This window comes from Puma concolor, chromosome C1, assembly GCF_028749965.1.
Source record: "Puma concolor isolate L17-30 chromosome C1, mPumCon1.1.hap2, whole genome shotgun sequence".
Classification (NCBI taxonomy): domain Eukaryota; kingdom Metazoa; phylum Chordata; class Mammalia; order Carnivora; family Felidae; genus Puma; species Puma concolor.
Window position 1 is genome coordinate 28,029,555 of NC_141674.1, and position 20,127 is coordinate 28,049,681.

Sequence of the window (20,127 nt, forward strand, 5' to 3'; positions counted from 1 at the left end):
CTGCTGCTGTTCCCGCTGCCGCCGCCACCTCCTCCCCCTCCCGGAGGAGCATCAAAGGTTCTCAGTGACAAAGAACCACAGCTCCTTTCCTTGGCATTAATCAGGGGCTCAAGGGGAATGTCCTTCCAGGCAGCATATACTGGCTACAGAGGTGGGCAGCCAGCCCATCTCAAAGGGGCCAATCAGATGCAGAGAGGACACTGGCTTTGTGTGGATGCAAACTGAGGTCCCCGAGAGACCACCACAGAGACAGAGAGGAGAGATGGCCTGGAAGTGGCTGTTCCCAAGGTGAAGTCTTCCCCCCAAATACCTGTAGCTAAATGGCCTGGGGTGCTGAATCCTGGGTCCCCCTGCATCCCCACTGGTCCGATCTCTGGGGTGTGGGATGGAGGGGGCCCCGGAGGACTCTCATGCCCACCAAGTGTGAGGATGGCTGCCCCGAGGATCTTCTCTCTCAAACTCCTCTCTTAGGTCCTCTCTGATGGAGGAACACCCCAAAGTTGTCATGGGGGGGGGGTGTTACTTTTTCTTCTCTTTCTCCTATTTTCAAATTTTTCTTGAATGACTTTTAAGAAAAACATATATTGTGCATTTAAGAGCCAGTTAAAGGATGCACCTGGATGTGCCTGGAAATCCCTATCTCCTCCAGGGTTAGGAGGAAAGATGGACACAGGAGCCAGATTCTAAAAGATATTAACCTCTGGATGTGGATTTAAAAAGACAAGAGTTGCTCCTTCCAGCCGCCTATAGTTAACAGCTTGGGAAGGCAGTGTCCTGGACGGCGGGGGGGCAAGGACACAGATGTACACGGATGAATGGGCAGGGAGGGCAGAGGGTCACAGGGGTGCCTGGGGAAGGCCAGCTGCCCGGTCCTGAGGAGGGTCCCTTGGCCCTGAGGGAGCCCAGGGAAAACCCTGTGGAAGTGATACTGAAGTGGGCTGCGCAGGGGCCAAGGTCACTCCAGGCAGGGGGACCTGGGTGAGCAAACCCACACAGGTAAGAAACGGCACGTAAGCAACCAACTCCAAGGAGTTTGTGTTGGTGGAGCGTATGGCCTGAAACAGGGGGTGGTGAGAAGTGACCCAGAGAGAGGGACAGGGGCCAGATCTAGGGACCTGATGGCCAAGTTAGGAGTGTAGCCTTTATCCTTCCATAAAAGGCCTGGGGGACACCGAACCCCAACTTCTATAATTTTTTTCTTCATACAGAAGTTATTGGCATTCCCCGCAGAAATATTAGAAAACACAGATATGCAAAAATAAGATTAAAACGTACCCATAATCTCAGCACCCAGATGTAATCACAGTTAACATTCAGGCAAACCATCCTGTATGTTTACGTGCACACATTTCCAGTTTTCGTTATTACAGGAATTTGGACCACACTGTGATACCATTTTATAAGCTTCCTTTTCTCCCATCTAAAATACATTATGAGGGTGAGTTTTATGGTAGGTGAAATATATCTCAATAAGGCTGTAAAAAAAAATTATGAACAACCTTACATGACAATATCCTGAAGCATCACTTGAAATATCTACCCGGTCTCCTTGGTAGGAATATATCATAGTTTATTGGTCCACACACCCATCAGGACATCTGGGGTTTTTTCCCCTATTTTTTTATTAACTGTTACACACATACAGCTTGACATACTTGTCTCTCTCCCTCAGGATTAATTCCAAGAAGGGGAACTGCAGGGTCAAATGGAGCACACGTTTCCAAAGATGCTTGACATACACTGCCAAGCTGCTCTCAGGGAGGCTGTCCCAATTTATGCCACATTAGTGGTGTGGGCGAATAAGTCCCAGAACCTGCACTAGGACTGAATATAATTTTTAAGAACTGCCAATTGACGGGTAATAAAAAGAACATCATTGTTTAAATGCCTACCTAACTCCTCAATTATTCACGAGGTTGAATCTGTTTTACATACATACTGGTCGCATGCATTATTTCTTCCACGAATCAGTTCATATTCTTTTTCCATTTTTTACTGTGTTGAGTGTATTAGTCTTATTGATTTTTAGAAACTCTTTATATATTAAGGCTATAGCTGACATATGATGTAGTTTTTCTTCATGTTTTAACATTTTGCTAATTTAAAAAACGGTGACATGCTTATGTAGTCAAATAGCTCTCTTTTCCTTTAGTTTGTTTGCCTGTTATTCCTGGAAGGCCACCCCTAATCTGAGAACAGGTGCACATTCACCAGTTAGCTTAAATCTTCACGTGCTGCCATTCTGGCCCTTATTCTAAACCCTGAGAGCCTGAATCCAGCAGTGAAATGGAATTCAGGAGAGATGGCCTGGCACACCTCTAGTCCAATGTACCAGGCTTGCCTCTCATCAAGCCCCTATTTGTTTTCAGAGCTATGCCACTGAGGCGCACACCCATGACTTCATTCTGAGAGTAACTAGGACCATGTAACTCAGTAGGCCTTGATAGCTCCCAGGTGGAACAGAAGCCACAGTTAGGCTTGGCCATGATTTCTGCCAAAGAGACTTATGCCGGACGCAGATTCAAGATCGTTCCTACGAGAAGAATGAAACTGCTTCGAGAAAAATCTTAAAAAGCTGGACAGTAATGTGTCTGGAACAGCGTTCTTGCCCTTTGCCTGGTTGACTTCTCTGCATCCTTCTCAATTTAAATATCACCTCCTCAGAGAAGCCTTCCCTGGTATTTCCACCGCCACTGGGTCCCAGCACTCTATTGTGGAATTTTTGTTCACAGAATTTTCCATATTTTGTGATTATGTATTTATTTGTGTGTTTATATGCTTAATGTCTTCTCCCCACCATTAGACTAAAAATTCCACAAGGAAAAAAAATATGTGTGTGTATATGAAACCACTCTACCCCCATATATATAATATATATGGGGTACAGTGAGGGGTACAATGGTTTTACATATATATATATACACACACACACACATACATACATACATATATATATATATATATATATATATATATATATACACACACACATATATATATAGGTATATATATATTGGTGGTGGTTCTTGCTGGGTCAGCAGCCCTGCGCTGGAGCTGCCCCTGCCCTGGGAGATGAGCCGGTTTCACTCCCATTCCGACCATCTTTGCCATCTTCCCTGGAACACTAAGCCCCCTCTCTCCCCCTGGTTCCCTGGAGAGCACCGTGGAGCCTCCATCGTATCTGTGTAGACACTGCCTGGACGCCTCCACACAGGCCTGGTCTAGACAACAGTTTGTCGGGAGCAGCTGCAGCACAGACAATGAGTGGGCTCAGCCTGACCCCACCCACCCCACTCAGGATTCAGCTCAAGCAAATGGCTTGGGAACCGCTCCAAAATGTAGGCTGACAGAAGGATGGAAGCAGACGGGCAGGGAGAGGGAAAAGATGCTGGCAGGGGAAGCAGTGGCAGGGCTGTTTCCCTTCCTGAACATCCATTCCTGCCACCAGGGCTGGGGGAGCAAAGGAAGCAGTGTGAAGAGGCAGGCCTGGAAAATGGGGAGCCGCTAACAGGCTCACTGGAGGGGTGAGCAAAGACAACCCCCCTGGCGATAGACCCTCCTGTCCCCCGCACCCCCACTGTTGTACAGGGAGGATGTGCCTCATCCAAAAATCATCCTGACGGGCTCTCTTCCAGAGACACACCTGCAAATGGTCCACAAATGCTCCCGTGGGGAAGGCTGCTTTGAGGGATCCTGGTTTCACAGTGAGATCTGCGAAGTGAAAGGTCTGGCTACCCTGGTCTAGAAGGACTTGGGGCCAGGCCCCTCCAGAGACATTAGTCCTCAGGCTGGGGTGAAGGACCCTGGCCCAGTCTGGCTAAGGGGCAGCCATTTGCCTGGTATTTCCTGGGCCTACTGCTCAGCTCCCTGGTAACTCAGCAGTCCTGGCTTAGAAGTCTCCCGAGCTTTCAATCTGTCAACTATTCCATGCACTACCCTCCCAAGTTAGCACCGGTTCCCTTAGAACCTGCACTCACCAGGAAGCTCAGTGAGGCAACAATGGGGGTGAAGGGAAGAGGCTAGGAGGCAGGCACTGAAAGAGAACCAGATTGGTACCCCCCATCTGCAAGCTGTGGGCCTCAATCCTGAGAGCTGGGGGTTCACTTGCTTGGGCCAGCATTGGAGGGCCAAAGCTCTGTGACAGCCACCATGGCATGCCCAAAGGAGGGGGATGCCTGCCCTATCCTGTCTATTTGGGGCTAAGGTCATTTCACTCTAAAGCTGTTGGGTGATGTCAGCCCAGCTCTCCCAGAAGGTAACAATGGCTGGGCCATTAGCAGCACATAAGATTCTAAGGCCCGTGGTGCCAAATCCAGTGTGACAGTACACAGGACAGCTGGGCGGGGTAGGGCCAGGCAGGGCACCGTACGGCAGGGCATGGTTCAACATGGTGGATATACCTACTATCAACCCCAAAAGGAGGTGGGTTGCAAAGAGAGATGGTGCTGAGGCCTCCCCAGCTCGGTCTTTCCTCAGTTCCACCTACCATGAAGCAGTTGGAGCCTGGCCGGCCGAACCAAGGAGGGGCCCACCACTCACACCCAGAATCACCCCCTCCACTCAGGTATGCAGACGCCCCATGCAGCGGACATTCACACGTGCACAGAGCCAGGGGGAGCACCCCATCCCCCTGCAAGCATGAGAGGCAGTGATGGAGCCTGCCCACTGTGCAGAAAGTTCTGCACTCCACCTTGTCCTGGGCTTCCTGCTGCAACTTCTGGGTTCCTGGAGAGATGGGTAACCCTGCACGCCAAACCAGTCAAGGCAGAGTGCAAGGGCAGTCCCCGCAAGGAGCAGGCAACAGACAGACCCGGGCCCGGTGCACTGCTTGCTGTGCGTGTGTGCGTGTGTGTGTGTGTGTATGACAACAATGGCAGCTGGTAGCCACAGTTTGTTAGCAGCTTCCAATGCCTGCTAGGAGCCAAAGGACTGTGTCTACACTCTAGGGTCAGGCTGAGCCGATGGTGTCGAGATTCAAGCTGTCCCTGTCAGCAGCCCCTACGCCCATTCCCACGTTTCCCGGCTCTGTCAAAACAAAACGAACCAAACAAACAAATCAAAAAATTCCCTGAGTTGGGCAGACTTCTGTCTTCTGGACTTTACCTCTGGCTGTGTCTACTGAAGGCAGGGACCCGCACCACTGGGCAGCCCACCTGGCACTTAAAAGTGAGGGCAGGGCTCCCACCCATCCCTGGCCTCAATCCTGTTTGCTACATATGTGTCAAGGGTCTGTGTGCCTAGACCCACATCAGCCCTGGAGGGAGGGAAAAGAGTCTCGGTTGACAGGACACTAAGGCGGCACAATAACACGGTTAGAGCAACGTGTGTTAGTCTTTTTTCACAGCACGACACAGAACCATTTGTATGACACTTGGGGGTGAAAGAACAGGGGACCCCAGCTGTCCTATGCCTGGCCCGGTCACCCTTCGGCTGAAGGGAGCACCATCTTGATCCCCATAACCCACACTGGCTGGGAACCTCAAACTCAGCGCAAGCGTTTAGGAGTAAGTCCAATCCGGTGTAAACCCCAGCACCATCACTTGATAGTGATAAGATCTTGGACAAGTTACGTATTCAGCATCTACAAAATACAGAGCACAACACCTACCTTAGGAAGTTGGTCTAAGGATTAAGTAAGATAAGCCACGCAAAAGTGCCTACCAGCATACTGTAAGCATTTGGTAACCTGTGCTATTATTAGCTTCAACACAGTAGCTTTGTATCTCTCCTGCCCAAACCAAAAGGGATTGTTACTAACTGGGCACCGAATGGGTGTGTGTGGTGGGGGAAGAAGGCAGAAGAGGGTACCCAGAGTGAAGGCTTAAGAGACCTTGAACCTGCCATTGGGCTGTTGGCCTAGCACTGAAGGCCAGGGGAGTCTGATGGCCAGCCCGAATGACACACTCAGCTCAGCGTGGGGAGGGGAGGAGGCCCAGGGGGCTGGCCGAGCTGCTGAGGAGGGGCGGGGTGCCCAGCAATGGGAGGGCAGAGGCAGACAGCACCTCATGCTCTTGTCTTGTTCTGTTCACGGGCCTAGGGGGAAGCAGAGGCTGGAACACCGGCTGGCAATTATCAACTCGGGGCACAGTAAGGGACTGTCCAGGATGATGAGGCCGCCCCACATGGATCCTCTGTCATGATCCAGTGGAGGGGTGGGGAGGAGTCTGGAATTGAGACCTAGTGCCTCTAGTCCAAGACGTGCATTTGTCAGAATGACTGAATTCTATAATTAAAAGATCTGTGAGACTCACTGTGTGTAAATATACCTCAATTAAAAAAAAAAAAAAAAAAGCAAGCTGCAACCTTAACCAAATGGCCAAAGGTAATATCACCAACACCAGAACTGACATCGTGTAACTCCTGATAAAATCACAACTTACGTTATCATTTTGCCCCAAATGTGTAACCGGAATGTGATCATGAGACAAACCCAAGTTGAGGGACATTCAACAGAACAGGCCTGTGTGCTTCAGAAACATCAATGACTGATAGTTAAAGGAAGAATGAGGGACCAGTCTGGATTAATGGAGACTAGAGACAAGTAAATGCAGTGTGTGATCCTGGGCAGGGGGGTGGTCTAAAGGATATGACTAGGTAACTGACAAAATCTAAATACGGACCGTATCGATGTCAATTTTCCTGAATTTGAAAACTGCTCTGTGGTTACACGGAAGAATGCCCTTGCTCTGAGGTGACAGATGCTGAAGGGTTTGGGGGCGAAGGGTCACAATGCCTGCAATTTACTCTGAGGTCAGAGACCGGAGAAAGTGCAAGCCACTGGACGGAATAGTTCCTAAGGCCCTGGAGGAATCTGTTGTCCAGATTCACAAAGGGACTCCTTGTGCCCACATTGGCAGGATGCGGGATCTCACCCTTGTTGGGCAGAGCCAGGCTGGCATGAACAGGAGTTCAGTCTTGAACGACCCTCTTCCGCCCCTGCAAACGCTGTGCTAAAGGGGAAAAGGAGGCTTTTGTGCAATCTCTAGGTCTGCCACCTGGTGGCGTCTTTCTGCAGCACACTTTCATCAAAGGGTTACTGCATCAGGTGCACCAAGCAGGGGGAACCTCTCTTGCCGCTGATCAGGGAGGATGCAGGAAGGACTCCGGGAGAAGGCCCCACTTCAGCTACCTGTGTAAATGGGGCTCAGACTAACAGATTCTAGCCCCTTGCACGTTCTCCTCTGCTCCGGGACCTGGGCCTGCAGGGTTTCTGTCTTCGTGGCGGGGGTCCTCCGATGCCCTTCTGGTCTCAGGAAGAAACCCTAACTCCTCAGACCCAGGCGAGCTCTCCGGCTGCACTGCGTTAGTAGGCCCCCAAGATCCACCCACACCAAATGACTCACAATTCCCTGAGTGTGCCATGAACACCCTCACCCTGCCCTCTTCTCCCTGGTTGGCTCATCCTTCTCCCTCCGTCCTCACTCTGAGTCCTTTCCTCCTGCAGCTCCCAGAGCACTGAGCAGACCTCTGTCCCCTCCCACTGTCCTGGAACCATGGCGTATCTGACTTCCACCACCCCTGAGGGAGCAAGTCCAATTTACCGCTGCTTCCCTGCACCCTGCCCGGGTCCTGGCACACTGCTGAATGGGAAAACGGACTGCAGAACTGTTTGTTACATGCCCAGAGTACATTAAAGACCATATTGGGGCAGGGGACAGGGATGACCCAACTGGACGCCAGGTGTACGGATGGATGGTCCACCAGCTCATGGCAGGAGACAGAATCCAGGGTCAGGGAGACAAGGAGTCACAGCTGCACGTAAGTGGGCTGCAAGATGCTGGGAACCATTTCTCCAGGCAGAGCCCCATGTCAGAAATGCCTGGATGCCTGGGGCAGGGAGGGTTCTGGGCGGGCTGATCATCGGGGGTTGTGCTTCGACAGTGTTTGCTGCCGGAAAGCAGACCCCACAGAGGAGTGACTCATTCACAGCACATGCCTGAGGCTTGCGCCCGACCCCTCACTGGCAAAGGGACAGACTAGCCCCCTTTTGGCTGAATCCAGTGAAAAGACCTGCTTTCCTGCAGCAAGATGCGGGGCATGTGAATGATAGTTCGTCCTGCCCCTACACACCAGTGACAGGTCCTCTGGGTCCCTCTAGGCTCATGGTGTGAAGGTCCTTCTGCTGGTCAGAAAAATTCCTAGCACTCTTGCTATCCCCAGAAAAGGGCAGTTCTGGCTCAACTCTGCATTTTATGTGACTATACCTGGAAAGAAATTCCAAGGCTTGGGGTGAGCGGTGTGAAATCTGAACACATGACCCAACTAAGACCTGTAGATCTGCTTTATAGACCAGACACCCCCACACTAGAGGTCTGCCAGTTCCCTCGAAAATTCTCCAGGCTCATTCCTGGATGGTCAATTTCGGACTCGGAGCCCACATGGGAGGCCCACACCCTCACACGAACTCGCACGGCAACTAACTTTTGCACAGAGCTCTATAGCTTACAAAGCGCTTTCCCGTACATGACTGTAACTGATCCCTCCCACCTCTCCTCAAACACAACTTTTTCTAGAAAAAGAAATTGAGACTCAGAGATACTGAGACCTGCCTGAAGTTACCCGGCTGGTTGTTGAAAGAGATGGGATGTGAACACGGGTTTCCCAACTCTGAATCCCATATTCCTTGTACTTGACCACACTGCTTCCTTGACTGCTCCTTCCCTACCTGATGATGGCTATGGTCCTAGGAGTGCCAACCAGAGAGAGGGGGGTACCCTCTGGATTTCCTCATAAGCAGTCATTCTCCTGGAATCAGGGAGCTGCCAGCCAGAAAGCTGCAGGTGAGCAGGGAGAGAGGGGCCGTGCTTGTCCCTGGATAAGGAGGTGTTTCCGGCCCCCGAGCAGGTCTCTCTGGAGAGAGGGGCCAAGTCGAGGTGGGGTTACTGAGATATCCTCCCAACAGCCAACCAGGTGGTGTCCCCCAGCCCTCTGTGACCCAAGCATTCTGGAAGCCACCCCCACTGCACCCCAGTACTCACATGCAGGGGCTGCTACCAGGGCTCCCAACTTCCTGACAGACCCACTTTCCATCCACAAAGTCAACTCAGGAAACCAGAGGAATTCACAGCCCATGGAACTAAGTGTTTCGAAGCATAGACCAGGGACCCAAATGCCAGGTGGGAGGGCAAGATGGATTTTGAGGTCAGATAGGTCTGGGTTCAAATTCCAGCTTCCATCACTTACTTGCTTTGTTTCCCTGAACTAGTCACCTGCCTTCTGTGAGAGTCATCTACCCTCTCTGGGCCTCAGTTTCCTCATCTGTAAAAGAGGAAACAGTAAAGGGCCAGATGCGATGCTGTGGCTGGCTGTGTCATGAGGTCTTTGCTGGGGAAGGTGAGGGGTCCCTGCTCTAAGTGGAGGTAACCTCCCTGGCGACAAGCCTCTCTGGGTGCAATCCTTTTTGAACTATCACTTAATGGGTACCTACTGCCTGCCAGGAACCATTCTAGTGTCTTCCTAGATTTTCTTTCCTTCTCACAACTTGATGATGTAAAGATTTCCCCCTTCTACTGCTGACCAGCCAAGGCCTAGAGGCCCTGGCCAGCTTACCGGGCCCAGAGGAGGCTGCCTGAGACCTGTTCTCTTCTACTCCTGCTAGCTAGAGTGAACAGGGGCTTTGTGGTCAGCTTTTCCTTTGAGTTTTAACGGCAGCCACCCCGAAGTAGGCATGAACCCTCTCCCTGGGAGTCTGAAGGCTATAAGGAACCTCTCCAGGAACCCACTGGAAGCCATTTGCTTCAGAGCTCAGGATGGAGCTGGGGGATGGGGAGGAGGATTAGTAATCCCTTGGCTTCAGCCAGGACTCCCTGATGACAAAGATTCATGCATGCGCTGTCATCTTCGCTGTTCCAAAACAGTGTGATGATTTTGCTCATTTTGAAAATGCAGGATATGTACAGCTCCAATTTGTCAAGGATACACAACATCACACCATTCCCCAAACGCCGTTGCTTTCCTGCCTCGGGGTTACCGAGTGAGCTGGCGGCTTCAAACCAGAGCTTGCTCTCACTGCCCGGGGTGAACCCCGCCCCCTGAAGCCCGGTCTGCTGGTCTGCTCGCAGGCAGGCGCAGGAGTGTGGGAGAGTACCTACCTGCAGCAGCCAGGGAGGAAGTGACTCAGCCCAGTGGGAAGTGGGAGGGGCGGTCAGAAAGAGGGCCCTGTGCCCAGCCTGCTCCCCCTCAGCACATCCGCACCAGACCCATCCTCTGTCGCCGCCTTTCCCCAGCAGGACTACAGTGTGACCAGCGCAGCAGTCCTGGGGGCCAGCGGGGGCCCAAAGACCCCACTGCTCACAGAGAGCCCAGTGTCTGCAGCTCGGAGGTCCAGCTCTGGTCTCTTTTAGGAGGCCAGATTCACATACAAGGAGATTACGTAATCAGTGATGTCCCTCTTCACCCCGCTGCCCTGAGGAAGTCCCCACTGGGCTTCTCTGTGGCCTCCATGACGGCTGGGCGGGGAAGACTGGAGGCGAAAGGCCTCTGGCCAGGAGGATGTGTTCCAGAGTGATTCCGGGAGGGAAGGCTCCAGGGCTGTGCACACACAGGTGGACCCGTGGGCCCCTCTGGGGCAAAGACAAATAAGTGGAAGAGAGACCAGTCTCTGCAGATGGGGCAAAGGGCTTCACCAGCGGTCACTCTGAGCGCCACCAGAGCAGAATCCAGGGCAGCAATGCCAGTCCTGCCACCAGCACACCCCTCCCAAGGGCCTCCGGAAGCAGCTGATGTGACAACAAATAATCCGTCACTGTGTGTGGGTGTCAGAGGAGGAAGGGACAGACTTAATAGCTCTTTCTCAGGCCGTGCTGCTCTGGTATCTCCCATCCAGAGAAGGAGCCTGGGGAAGCAGCCAAGCACACTGGCTCGGGAGGCATTCCTGGTGGCCCCTTGGCTCTGTGGGGGGCCTTCTGCCTTGCGCAGTGATGGCAGACCAAGTCCCTGACAGCTCTCCCCTTTCATGCCAGCCTGCCCTGCTCCTGAGGGGACCCATCCTCAGCTCAAACCATCAGTTCCTGCCTTGTGCAGTGACTCAGCCGGGGAACAACGCCTGCCACGGGGTCCCACATGGAGTTCAGGTTCTTGCCACCCACAGTGGCCCCAATCACGCGGGGAGAAAACAGCAAGTGACTGCAGGAAGCCTGGCTGAGTCTGAGAACCACCCTTTGTGTCCACTGTGCAACCTGAATATGTGCTTCTGTGCTCCACGGTCCCCTCACCTACAGGAGGGGGATGGCGCTGCCCCCGCACAGGGTTCCCTGAGGACTGCCGGGAGCCAGCGTGTGGGAGGCACTAGACAAATGTTAAGTTTCCTTCCTTCCACCCCAGATTTCCAGAGCGACAGACGGGAAAGCCCGGGCCAGGCCCAGGTACACGTGATTCTCTCTCTTTATACTGTTTTTAACAGCAAAAATCACTACCATCATGCTGTAAGAAAGGCAATTTGGACTGAGGTCAGCAAACTGCTTCTCTGTAACTGCCTCTATCAGCAATTAAATTCAGGGGCAATCCGGGTGGCTCAGTTAAGCGTCCAACTCTGGATTTTGGCTCAGGTCATGATCTCATGGTTTGTGAGTTCGAGCCCGGCGTTGGGGCACTTTTAGTGCGGAGTCTGCTTGGGATTCCTCTCTCTCCCTCTCTCTCTGTCCCACCCCTACACACACTGTTTCTCAAAATAAAGAAATAAACTTAAAAAAATTTAAATTCAATTCAATTTCACAACTTTGACCATGAACAATACAGTTCAGAAATGCCGCTGGCTGGGAGGGGCAGGGTCGCAGAGGCTGATGGCAGACTGGGCCAGCAGAGTGCCCCTCGGGGAGCCATTTGGAGGGGAGGCCTACATGAGGATCTCACCTATTCTGAGCCACCAGGAGGCCAGCCAGGGCCAATCCTGAGATCCACGAGCCACCACTGACAGCGCACACAATGGTAAGAGCATGCTCATCATATGTCTGTTTGCGTGTGTCTCTGGAGAGGGTGAGCTCCTAGGAGCGAGGCCTGGGCCTTGTCCACTTCAGAATGCCCTGCATAGGCTCAGCAGGTGTGCAGAAAACATGTGCTAAACCACAGCCAACACAACAGAAGAAAATACATGGCTCGGACCCAGCCTTTCCAGTTCAAGGGATTTATCCTACAAAAATATCCACACAAGTCCACAAAGATAAATGTGCTCAACGAGGGTTCCTACAGAACCATGTGTCGCAGCAAAAAACCACAAAAGATAAAACCACAAAAATCAAAACACACGTAGACACTCACACACATCCAGACAGGAAACACTCTAAAAGTCCACCAAGAAAGGACTGGTTCACTACATCATGTTCCATCCAATGGAATACAATGCAGCCTATGAGACTAGGTCTGCACCTGCTGGTAAAGATGTTTACAATATATTACATTAAAAAACAAACAAACAAACCAGTACTCTGTGTATAATACGATCCCATTTGGGTAAAGACAAAAAGATCATACACAAGCTTTTAATATGCACAGGAAATTTCTAGGAGAAACTTAACAGTGGATACTTCCCGGCAGGATGAGGGGCCCAGGGAGAGGAGGGAGAGTTTATGTTATATTCTTCCATACTGCTTAACTATTTTATCATACACTACTATAACAATACTTTTTTAAATCTCAAAAAATGTTTAACCCATTAGAATTGTTAAGAGTAGTAACAGGCCCAAGGGAGGCTGGGCCTCAGAGAGGGCACACTTGAGGGGGTACGGCACAGGACACATGCAGAAGTGCCCTGAATGTACCAGCCCGTGTGCTATTGCAAGGCTGCAGCAGAAGAGTCAGCGGGAGGGACAAAACCACCACTCTGGGCACACTTAAGCTCTCTCAGGTAACCTGCAAACATGCCTAGAAGGAATTTCCTGCTCGCCAGCTGGCATCCAGAGGGGCTGGGAGGACCACCAAAGCATTCGAACTAGAGACCTGGAACCTGGCTCACGACGCCTCTTTCAGAACACTCACAGACCCGCCAGCAAAGAGCTTAGCTGGGCCTCATCAGAGCCGCCCCTGGGTCCTGACTGCGGACTAGAAATTAGTCTGAACCTGCTACGGACAATAACACCTCATGTCTAATCCCCATTACTACCTGAGGAGCAGGCAGTATTATGTCCATTTTACAGGGGAGGAAATGAAGCTGGAGACAGTCAGGGACTGGTTCAAGGTCACTCAACGAGCAAGTGGCAGAAGTGGGCTTTGAAGCCAGGCGATCTGAGCCTAGGCCCTTAACTGTTAAGTGATACGGTCGATAGTCTCCTTACTCACTAGCCACAGGGCAGGAGGGGGATGGGCCTGCCTCCAGAAAGTGGTAGTCTCCATTCTTCTGGCAAAGAAAGGACTGCTTCAGCTTTGCCAAAGACCCTTCCAGCTCTAAAACTCTGTGAGTCCGAGATTCCACGTGGGTTGGACTCCCTGGGGCCAGAGTGGGGCCAGGGTGAATGGCATGGCATGGGCTCTAGAAGCACACAGTGTAGGCTGGAAATCTGGCTCTGCTCCTACTGCCTATGAAGCGGTGGACAGGTTACTTAACATCTCTGAGCCTAGGGGTTCTCCTCCGTAAGAGACAGTCCCTCCTTCCTTGGAGTCTGAGAAACATTCAATCTGTACTGCTGAGTACTTAGCAAAGGACCTGGAAGGTGGTGGCAATCTGCCTTTTTTTGGCTGGTTTCCTTCCGGTTCCTTCAGGAGGGACCACGTTGGGAGAGCAGTCAGAGGAGAAAGCACCCTGTGGAATTCATGCCAAACACAGTAACACCGGGAGCTCCACGCCCGCTGCAAAATGTAGGACTCTGGCTTTCTAGGGCTGGCAGATGCCAGAAATGGGGTTCCAAGTGCCCCACCGAATTCTGGGCTAGCCAGTGCTAAGGTCTTCCAAGGAACTGAGCTTCTCTCTACAAGCACCTGCTGTCTCATCACACCCCAAACCAGCTCTGCCCCAAACACAAAGACAAATGACAGGCACATCAGTCCTGCTCTTGCCAATTCCCACCACAATGTCCAGGCTACTGTTTCTTCTTCCTGGATCCTTGGGTCACAGATTCTTTAAAGGCTAAACATCTTCTGTCTCTTTTGCCAAGTAGGCGGCAGTCTATAAACATATTTAGAGAGCACAGCTTCACTCTGAATGACAAGAGCCCTTCTCAGTTTTCTCTGGGGCCTCCCAAAAACTAGACTTGCTTGGAAATCATCAAGCCTGTATACTACTGGACGGTGAAAGCTCTGGGGAGCCTGAACTCACTCCTGAGGTAGACTGCCGTCAATCAGAAGAGGATGGCCACCACAGAGCTGCAGCCTGTTCAGGGCAAGGACTCCTCAGTGTCCCCACAGGATGGGGTGCCTCAACCCAAAAGACTACCTTTGCTCACTGGAGCAAAATCAGGCCACTCAAGTTTATTAAAAGGAGGCCTAGAAATTCTTCAAGAAATAATAATAATAATAATAATAATAATAATAATAATAATAATAAAAGGTACTCTGAAGCTGCAACCTCTCTTCTAGAACCCTGCACATCCCTAAGGTGGGCCAAATCATATATATGCAGGCGGTTACTACAGCTCTGTTTGGAGAGCAAAAGACAGAGAATAACCTAAATTTATTAGTAGAGAGCTTGCTGAATACATTACACACATCCATAATGAAAAACAACCCAAGCATCCACGTGCCAGAATGGGACCATCTCTAAGACAGTATAAATAAAAACAAACAATACCATCCTTTTCTCTCATGGGTCTTACAGATCCTGAGAGGATACGCAGGGCTGCTGTGGGCCCTGGGCCACCTGCTGCAAGGCCACAGTGTCACCTGAGCAGGTGGGAGAGGAAGAAATGCTCTCGTTTCAGGCCACTTTCTCTTCTACCTTCTTTACCCCACAAACCCAAGGACAAATCTTGTGAAAATCTCCCCCATTCCGAAGGGCCTGTCTGAATTGTTGTCCCCCAGCACACTCTCTGCACAGCACAATCGATTCTGGTCTAGCTCTGCACTCCCATAGAGCTCGGAGACAAGGGCACCAGGGCAACTTCCTCTCATCTCTCTGGTGGCTCTGAGTCCTAGGTGGCCTCGGGCAGACACCTCTCCTTCTTGAGAAGAGGGACAGAGTCTGCTAACCCAGCCTAGGGAGTAAATCCAATCTCAAGATCTCTTTCCAGATAAGATCTCCAGGAAACAATGGGAAAGCCATATACAACCTAGAGGTATGCTGCTGACCAGGACCCCATCAGCTGAAGCAGTGTGGATGGCGCAGAGTAAAGAGCTGCTCTGCAGGGCCACCTGAAGGCTGGAGAAATTACACAAGTTTTGCAGACTCAGCCAGTTGAGTTTCTGAAATACTGCACAAGGTCACCTCCCTGGGCAAATCTGGGCAGAGGAAAGGTGAAGGGAGGGGAGCTGCCCTTCTCCCAGGTGCTGACTCAGGCGTAACCACAGGGAAGCCTGGCCCCAAGCTGGACAGGGTGCCACAGACTTTACAACTGATGCTGTCCTGTGAGATGCACTCGGATCTTATTGAAGGGAGCGGGCAGATTTCACTGGCCACTGTCTTCTCCCAAGCCTCTGCACTACCATTCACTATGTCACCCAAACCAGGAACTTGTGGGTCACCTGCCACCACTGCTCCTCCCTCAACCATCCCTTCCGAATATTCCTAGAGTTCTACTGATTTCTCCTCAAACAGCTCTGACCTCTGCCCTTCCTCTCCATCCCAAATGCCTCTGCCCTGATCCAGGCCCACACAAGGGCTTGCTCTGACCATTACAACAGCCTCCTCCTGGACTCCAGATCCACTCTCTTCCCAGTCTACCCTCCACCCGCAGCTAGAGGGCTCTTGGGAAGATGCAGGCCTAATGGTGTTCCCTCCACATAAAACAAAGCGTTCCATCACAAGATCTTGAGAAGTTCAAGCATCTTAGACTGGTACCTACCTCTCCAGCACATCCTACAGCCAGGTCCCTTCACACCCTGTGCTAGAACCTCTTGTGGTTGCTAAAGATGCACATACACCAGCATGCATCCAGGCCTGTGCCACGCTGTTCCCCCCTTTGGGGTGCCTTGTGAGCCCTTGGAAAACTCTACTCGCCATTTGGGAGCTAAACTCTGAGGCCTTTCCAAAGCTCTCCCCAGTCTCCTCCACATCCCCCAGTGGAACTGCTCTTTCCTCCTGGTTCCCATTACATGCTACAAGACTTCTGGGAAAGACTTGCCAAACTATGCGAGTGTTCATTGGTTAGGCCCCTGCTAGACCACAAGCTCCTCCAGGGCAGGGGCTACCTCTCTATTCTCCTTCTGCCCCTGGCACCCAGCACACCCCAGCCACATATGGAGCCCTGGATTTTGAGCCACTACATACATCAATGTGTGTGATGCTTCTTGGTGATACTAATTCAGATACCAGACAAGGGTATCTAATAGGGACACACGGAAGAACCTCTAAACATCTTTTCTGTCATGAATACTTTAAAATACAATTTTTTCTCAAGTACTCTTCTATTTTTAAAAACAATGGTTCTTAAACATTTTTTTTGACATTTATTTATTTTTGAGAGACAGAGCATGAGCAGGGGAGGGGCAGAGAGAGAGAGAGAGGGAGACACAGAATCCTAAGCAGGCTCCAGGCTCTGAGCTGTCAGCACAGAACCCAATGTGGGGCTTGAACTCATGGACCATGAGATCATGACCTGAGCCGAGGTCAGATGCCTAACAGACTGAACCACCCAGGTGTCCCCCAAAATGGTTCTCTTAAAGAGCTGAGCTGAATCATCCGCACGGCTCCCATAAAGACTGGGTAAACTCCCCACAGATTTCCTTTTCAGAAAGAATACAATGAAATTCTGTGATCTTGTGATCCCTCAGGACACTTCTGACAGCTCCTGACAGCTCCAAGGGACGCAGTTCCAGTTGCGACTAATTGCTCCCACTAATTCTTGGAAGTTCTTTCCTGCAGTCTGTAATAACACTTACCAAGTATTTCTCAGTGTGTGCTAAGTGTTCGACCTGCAACGTCTTACTTAATCCTCACAACTGCCCTCCTAGGGAGGGGCCTTACTGTCTCCACTTTATAGATGAGAAGGCTGGCCATGGAGAGAATAAGTAACCTCTAGCGACCAGCAGGGCTGGGATTGGAACTCAGATCTGTCTTACCACAGAGCCAAATAGGTTCTTAATGCCCACAGTCTGCTGCCTTCCCAGGTCAAACGAAAGGCACAAGGGAGCAAGCGCAGCACCCCCGGCCACAGGCCTTTGGAGAAGGCGGTGCTCGTGTGACCTGCAATCCTAGGACGAGAGGGACACATGCACCAGGTACTTCTGTGCCGGGCAGAGAAGCTCAGAGCAAGGCAGGGAGCCTGCCACCTGCCACCCATGGCATCCAGGGCTTTCTCAGCAGATCCCCCACCCTGGCACCAACTCTTCCTACTCAGAGGCCTGCAGGGGCCTCTAAAGATGACTCCAGTCCTGGCTCTCCCCTCCTCAGCTGGAACCAACTCCAGAGAGATCACTCTAAAACACAGATCCAATCATGTCACTCCTCTGCTTAGAAACCTTTTCACTGCCCTTGGCATAAAGTCCTAACTTGTTACCGTGGCGTTCCCTTGTCAGCCTGTACTGCCTTACTTTGCACCATGTCAACTTTCATACCACCATACTGAACAATCTGAGGTTTCTGGAGTAAACTATGCGTGTACTCAGGTGCTCCTGGCTGGCTCGGTCTGAAGAGCATGTGACTCTTGATCTCGGGGTCGTGACTTTGAACCCCACGTTGGGTGTAGAGATTACTTAAATGAATAAGTAAATTAAAGCTTTTATTTAGGAAAACCCCAAACTATGCGTGCCTTTGTCTTTCTCTAAGTAGAACACCTTACCCCTTCATTCTCACTGATTAAGCCCTCCATCCTTCTAGACACAGCTCCAGGGTCATCACTTCTGCCAAGTCTTCCCAGGATCTTTGTGGGCTCCTACAGCCCTGTGCCCGCTGCTACTAGCTTTTTTAGACCTATTTTAACTACTTGTTTACAGATCAGTCTCCCTTACCCAGACCATGAGCTTCTTGAAATAAGAATAATAGGTAACATGTATCATGTGGCAGATATGGTTCTGTGTGTTTTACATGTGTTAATTTTTTTAAAGTTTTTTTTAAGGTTTATTCATTTTTCAGAGAGAGAGAGAGAGAGAGAGAGAGAGAGAGAAAATGTGTGAGTGGGGGAGGGGCAGAGAGAGAGAGAGGGAGGCACAGAATCTGAAACAGGTTCCAGGCTCGAGCTGTCAGCACAGAGCTCGACGTGGGGCTTGAACCCACAAACTGAGAGATCATGACCTGAGCTGAAGTCGGACGCTTAACCGACTGAGCCACCCAGGTGCCCCAATTTTTTTAAAGATTTTATTTTTAAGTAATCTCTACACTGAACGTGGGGCCTGAACTCCCGATCCCGAGATCAAGCGTCACACCCTCCACCAACTGAACCAGCCAAGCGCCCCTACATGTGTTAACTTTTCAAATCTTCACAACAGCGCTAGGTAATCACCCATTTTACAGATGAGGTCACTGAGGCACAGACAGCTTATACCACATGCCTACTGACACACGTTTAGAAGCTGCAGGGCCAGAATTTGAACTCAGGAAGTCTGGCTCCAAAGCCCACTCTTCACCACTATACCATAGGGTACTTGCCTCTCTAGGCAAGGACACTGTTGTTGTCATGCGGGGAATGAATGAATAAATGAGAGCAACCTCCACAAACCACTGGCAGAGCAGGGCCAGCAAGGAGTGCTGGAACAGCTCACAAGCACTGTTTACAAACAAGGATTCTTTTGGCTTTACAATGACATATTCTGCTCTTCCTTATCTCATGCAAAACTAAGCCAAGAGGGAAAGGTGCCCAGCCCAGAGTGACTACCTTCTTCCCCACTGCTCTCAAAACCAACCAAAGCCAACCGGTTTCTCCCGTGACTTAAAACAGAGCAAAGTCTACTCTGCCACCGAAGGCAGCTGTCATCTCTTCCTTCCGCCAACGGGCATCAAACCTAGGGAGTGGGGGTTAGCAGAGAACGTAGCATCGGAAATCCCAAAGCCCTTACCCACCGCCTGGAAGGTGTGGCCGAGTCGCGTGGGAATGGGCGGGCCAGACCCGGCACAGCAGGTGAAACTGACCACAGCGGCGTGCTCTCTCCTTGGAAAAGGCCGGCCAAACGTAGCACTGGCAAGCAGGTAGCTCTGACCCGCATCTGAACGCCTCCCGCGATGCGAAAATTTCCCCAGCAGCGACGGGTGAGGACTCCTGGAGGAAGCCCTGGCTGGCCCGCCTTGGGGACTCGTTCTAACTTTCAAGTCCCTTTCGGGATCGGGAGGGAAGCATGGAGAAGCAGAGGGTGTCTCCTGGGGAAGACCTGGCTGAGTTCAAACGTCGGTGGTCTCACTAACTAGCCGAATGACTCCGGGCAAGGCTGGCAGCGCCCACCTCCTAGAGCTACGGCGGGACCCAGGCTCCCCGAGGCCGCCCGGTACCCCGAGCGCAGCAGTCCCCGCCCCCGCCGCCCAGGAAGGGCAGACCCCAGAAGGGGAGAGGGCGTTCACTGTTGCCATTTCTGTCGCACCGGGACGGCCTCGGGCTGTCACCCCGTGCCACAGCCGCTGAGGCCCGCCGCGCCAACCCCCACCCCCCGCCCGGCTCCCCGCTCTGGGACCCCCGCCCTCACCTTCCCCCGGTGCTCAGCGCTGTTCGCCCATAGTCCGTAGCCCGGAGCCAGGACTGCTCGGCGCTCCGTCCCGGGGAGCCGGGGCCGGGCCGGGGGCGTGGGAGCCGCTCACCGCCGCCTCCCAGCGCAGCCACCCGAGCCGCCACCGCCGCCGCCGCCGCCTCCCTCCATGGCTGCGGCGCCGCCACCTGACAACGGAAGTGACGCACCGCCCCCTCCTCTCGGGCCAGAGCCGCAGCCCCACCCCTCTCCCCGGACCCCGCCCCTCGCCTGTGTCTGCGCTCTCACGGCCTCCGGATTGGGGTGCCATCTTGAAGATGGGCGGAAGCCTTCAGGCAAGAGTCCGGAATCCGATTGACGATTGGCTCAGAGTGAGGTCTGGGCCGAAACCTGTGAAACGACTGGAGACTGAGACTCTAAAGGGGCGGTACTTAC

The 20,127-nt window shown here is 52.0% G+C and overlaps 1 protein-coding gene across 3 annotated transcripts in view; it reads right to left on the reverse strand.

The window, feature by feature from the left end:
* The window catches only part of STK40 (serine/threonine kinase 40), a 40,028-nt gene that overhangs the window by 19,515 nt on the left and 386 nt on the right, over positions 1 to 20,127 (reverse strand). Inside the window, exon 1 of one of the 3 annotated variants that reach the window (XM_086716477.1) lies at positions 19,693 to 19,890. The exons of 1 other annotated variant lie outside the window; for it this stretch is intronic. The gene's annotated coding sequence lies outside the window, so the exon portion shown is untranslated. Of the gene's footprint in view, positions 1 to 8,665; positions 9,907 to 19,692; positions 19,891 to 20,127 lie in introns of those variants that run through there. One more of the 3 variants, XM_086716478.1, reaches the window with a different exon arrangement.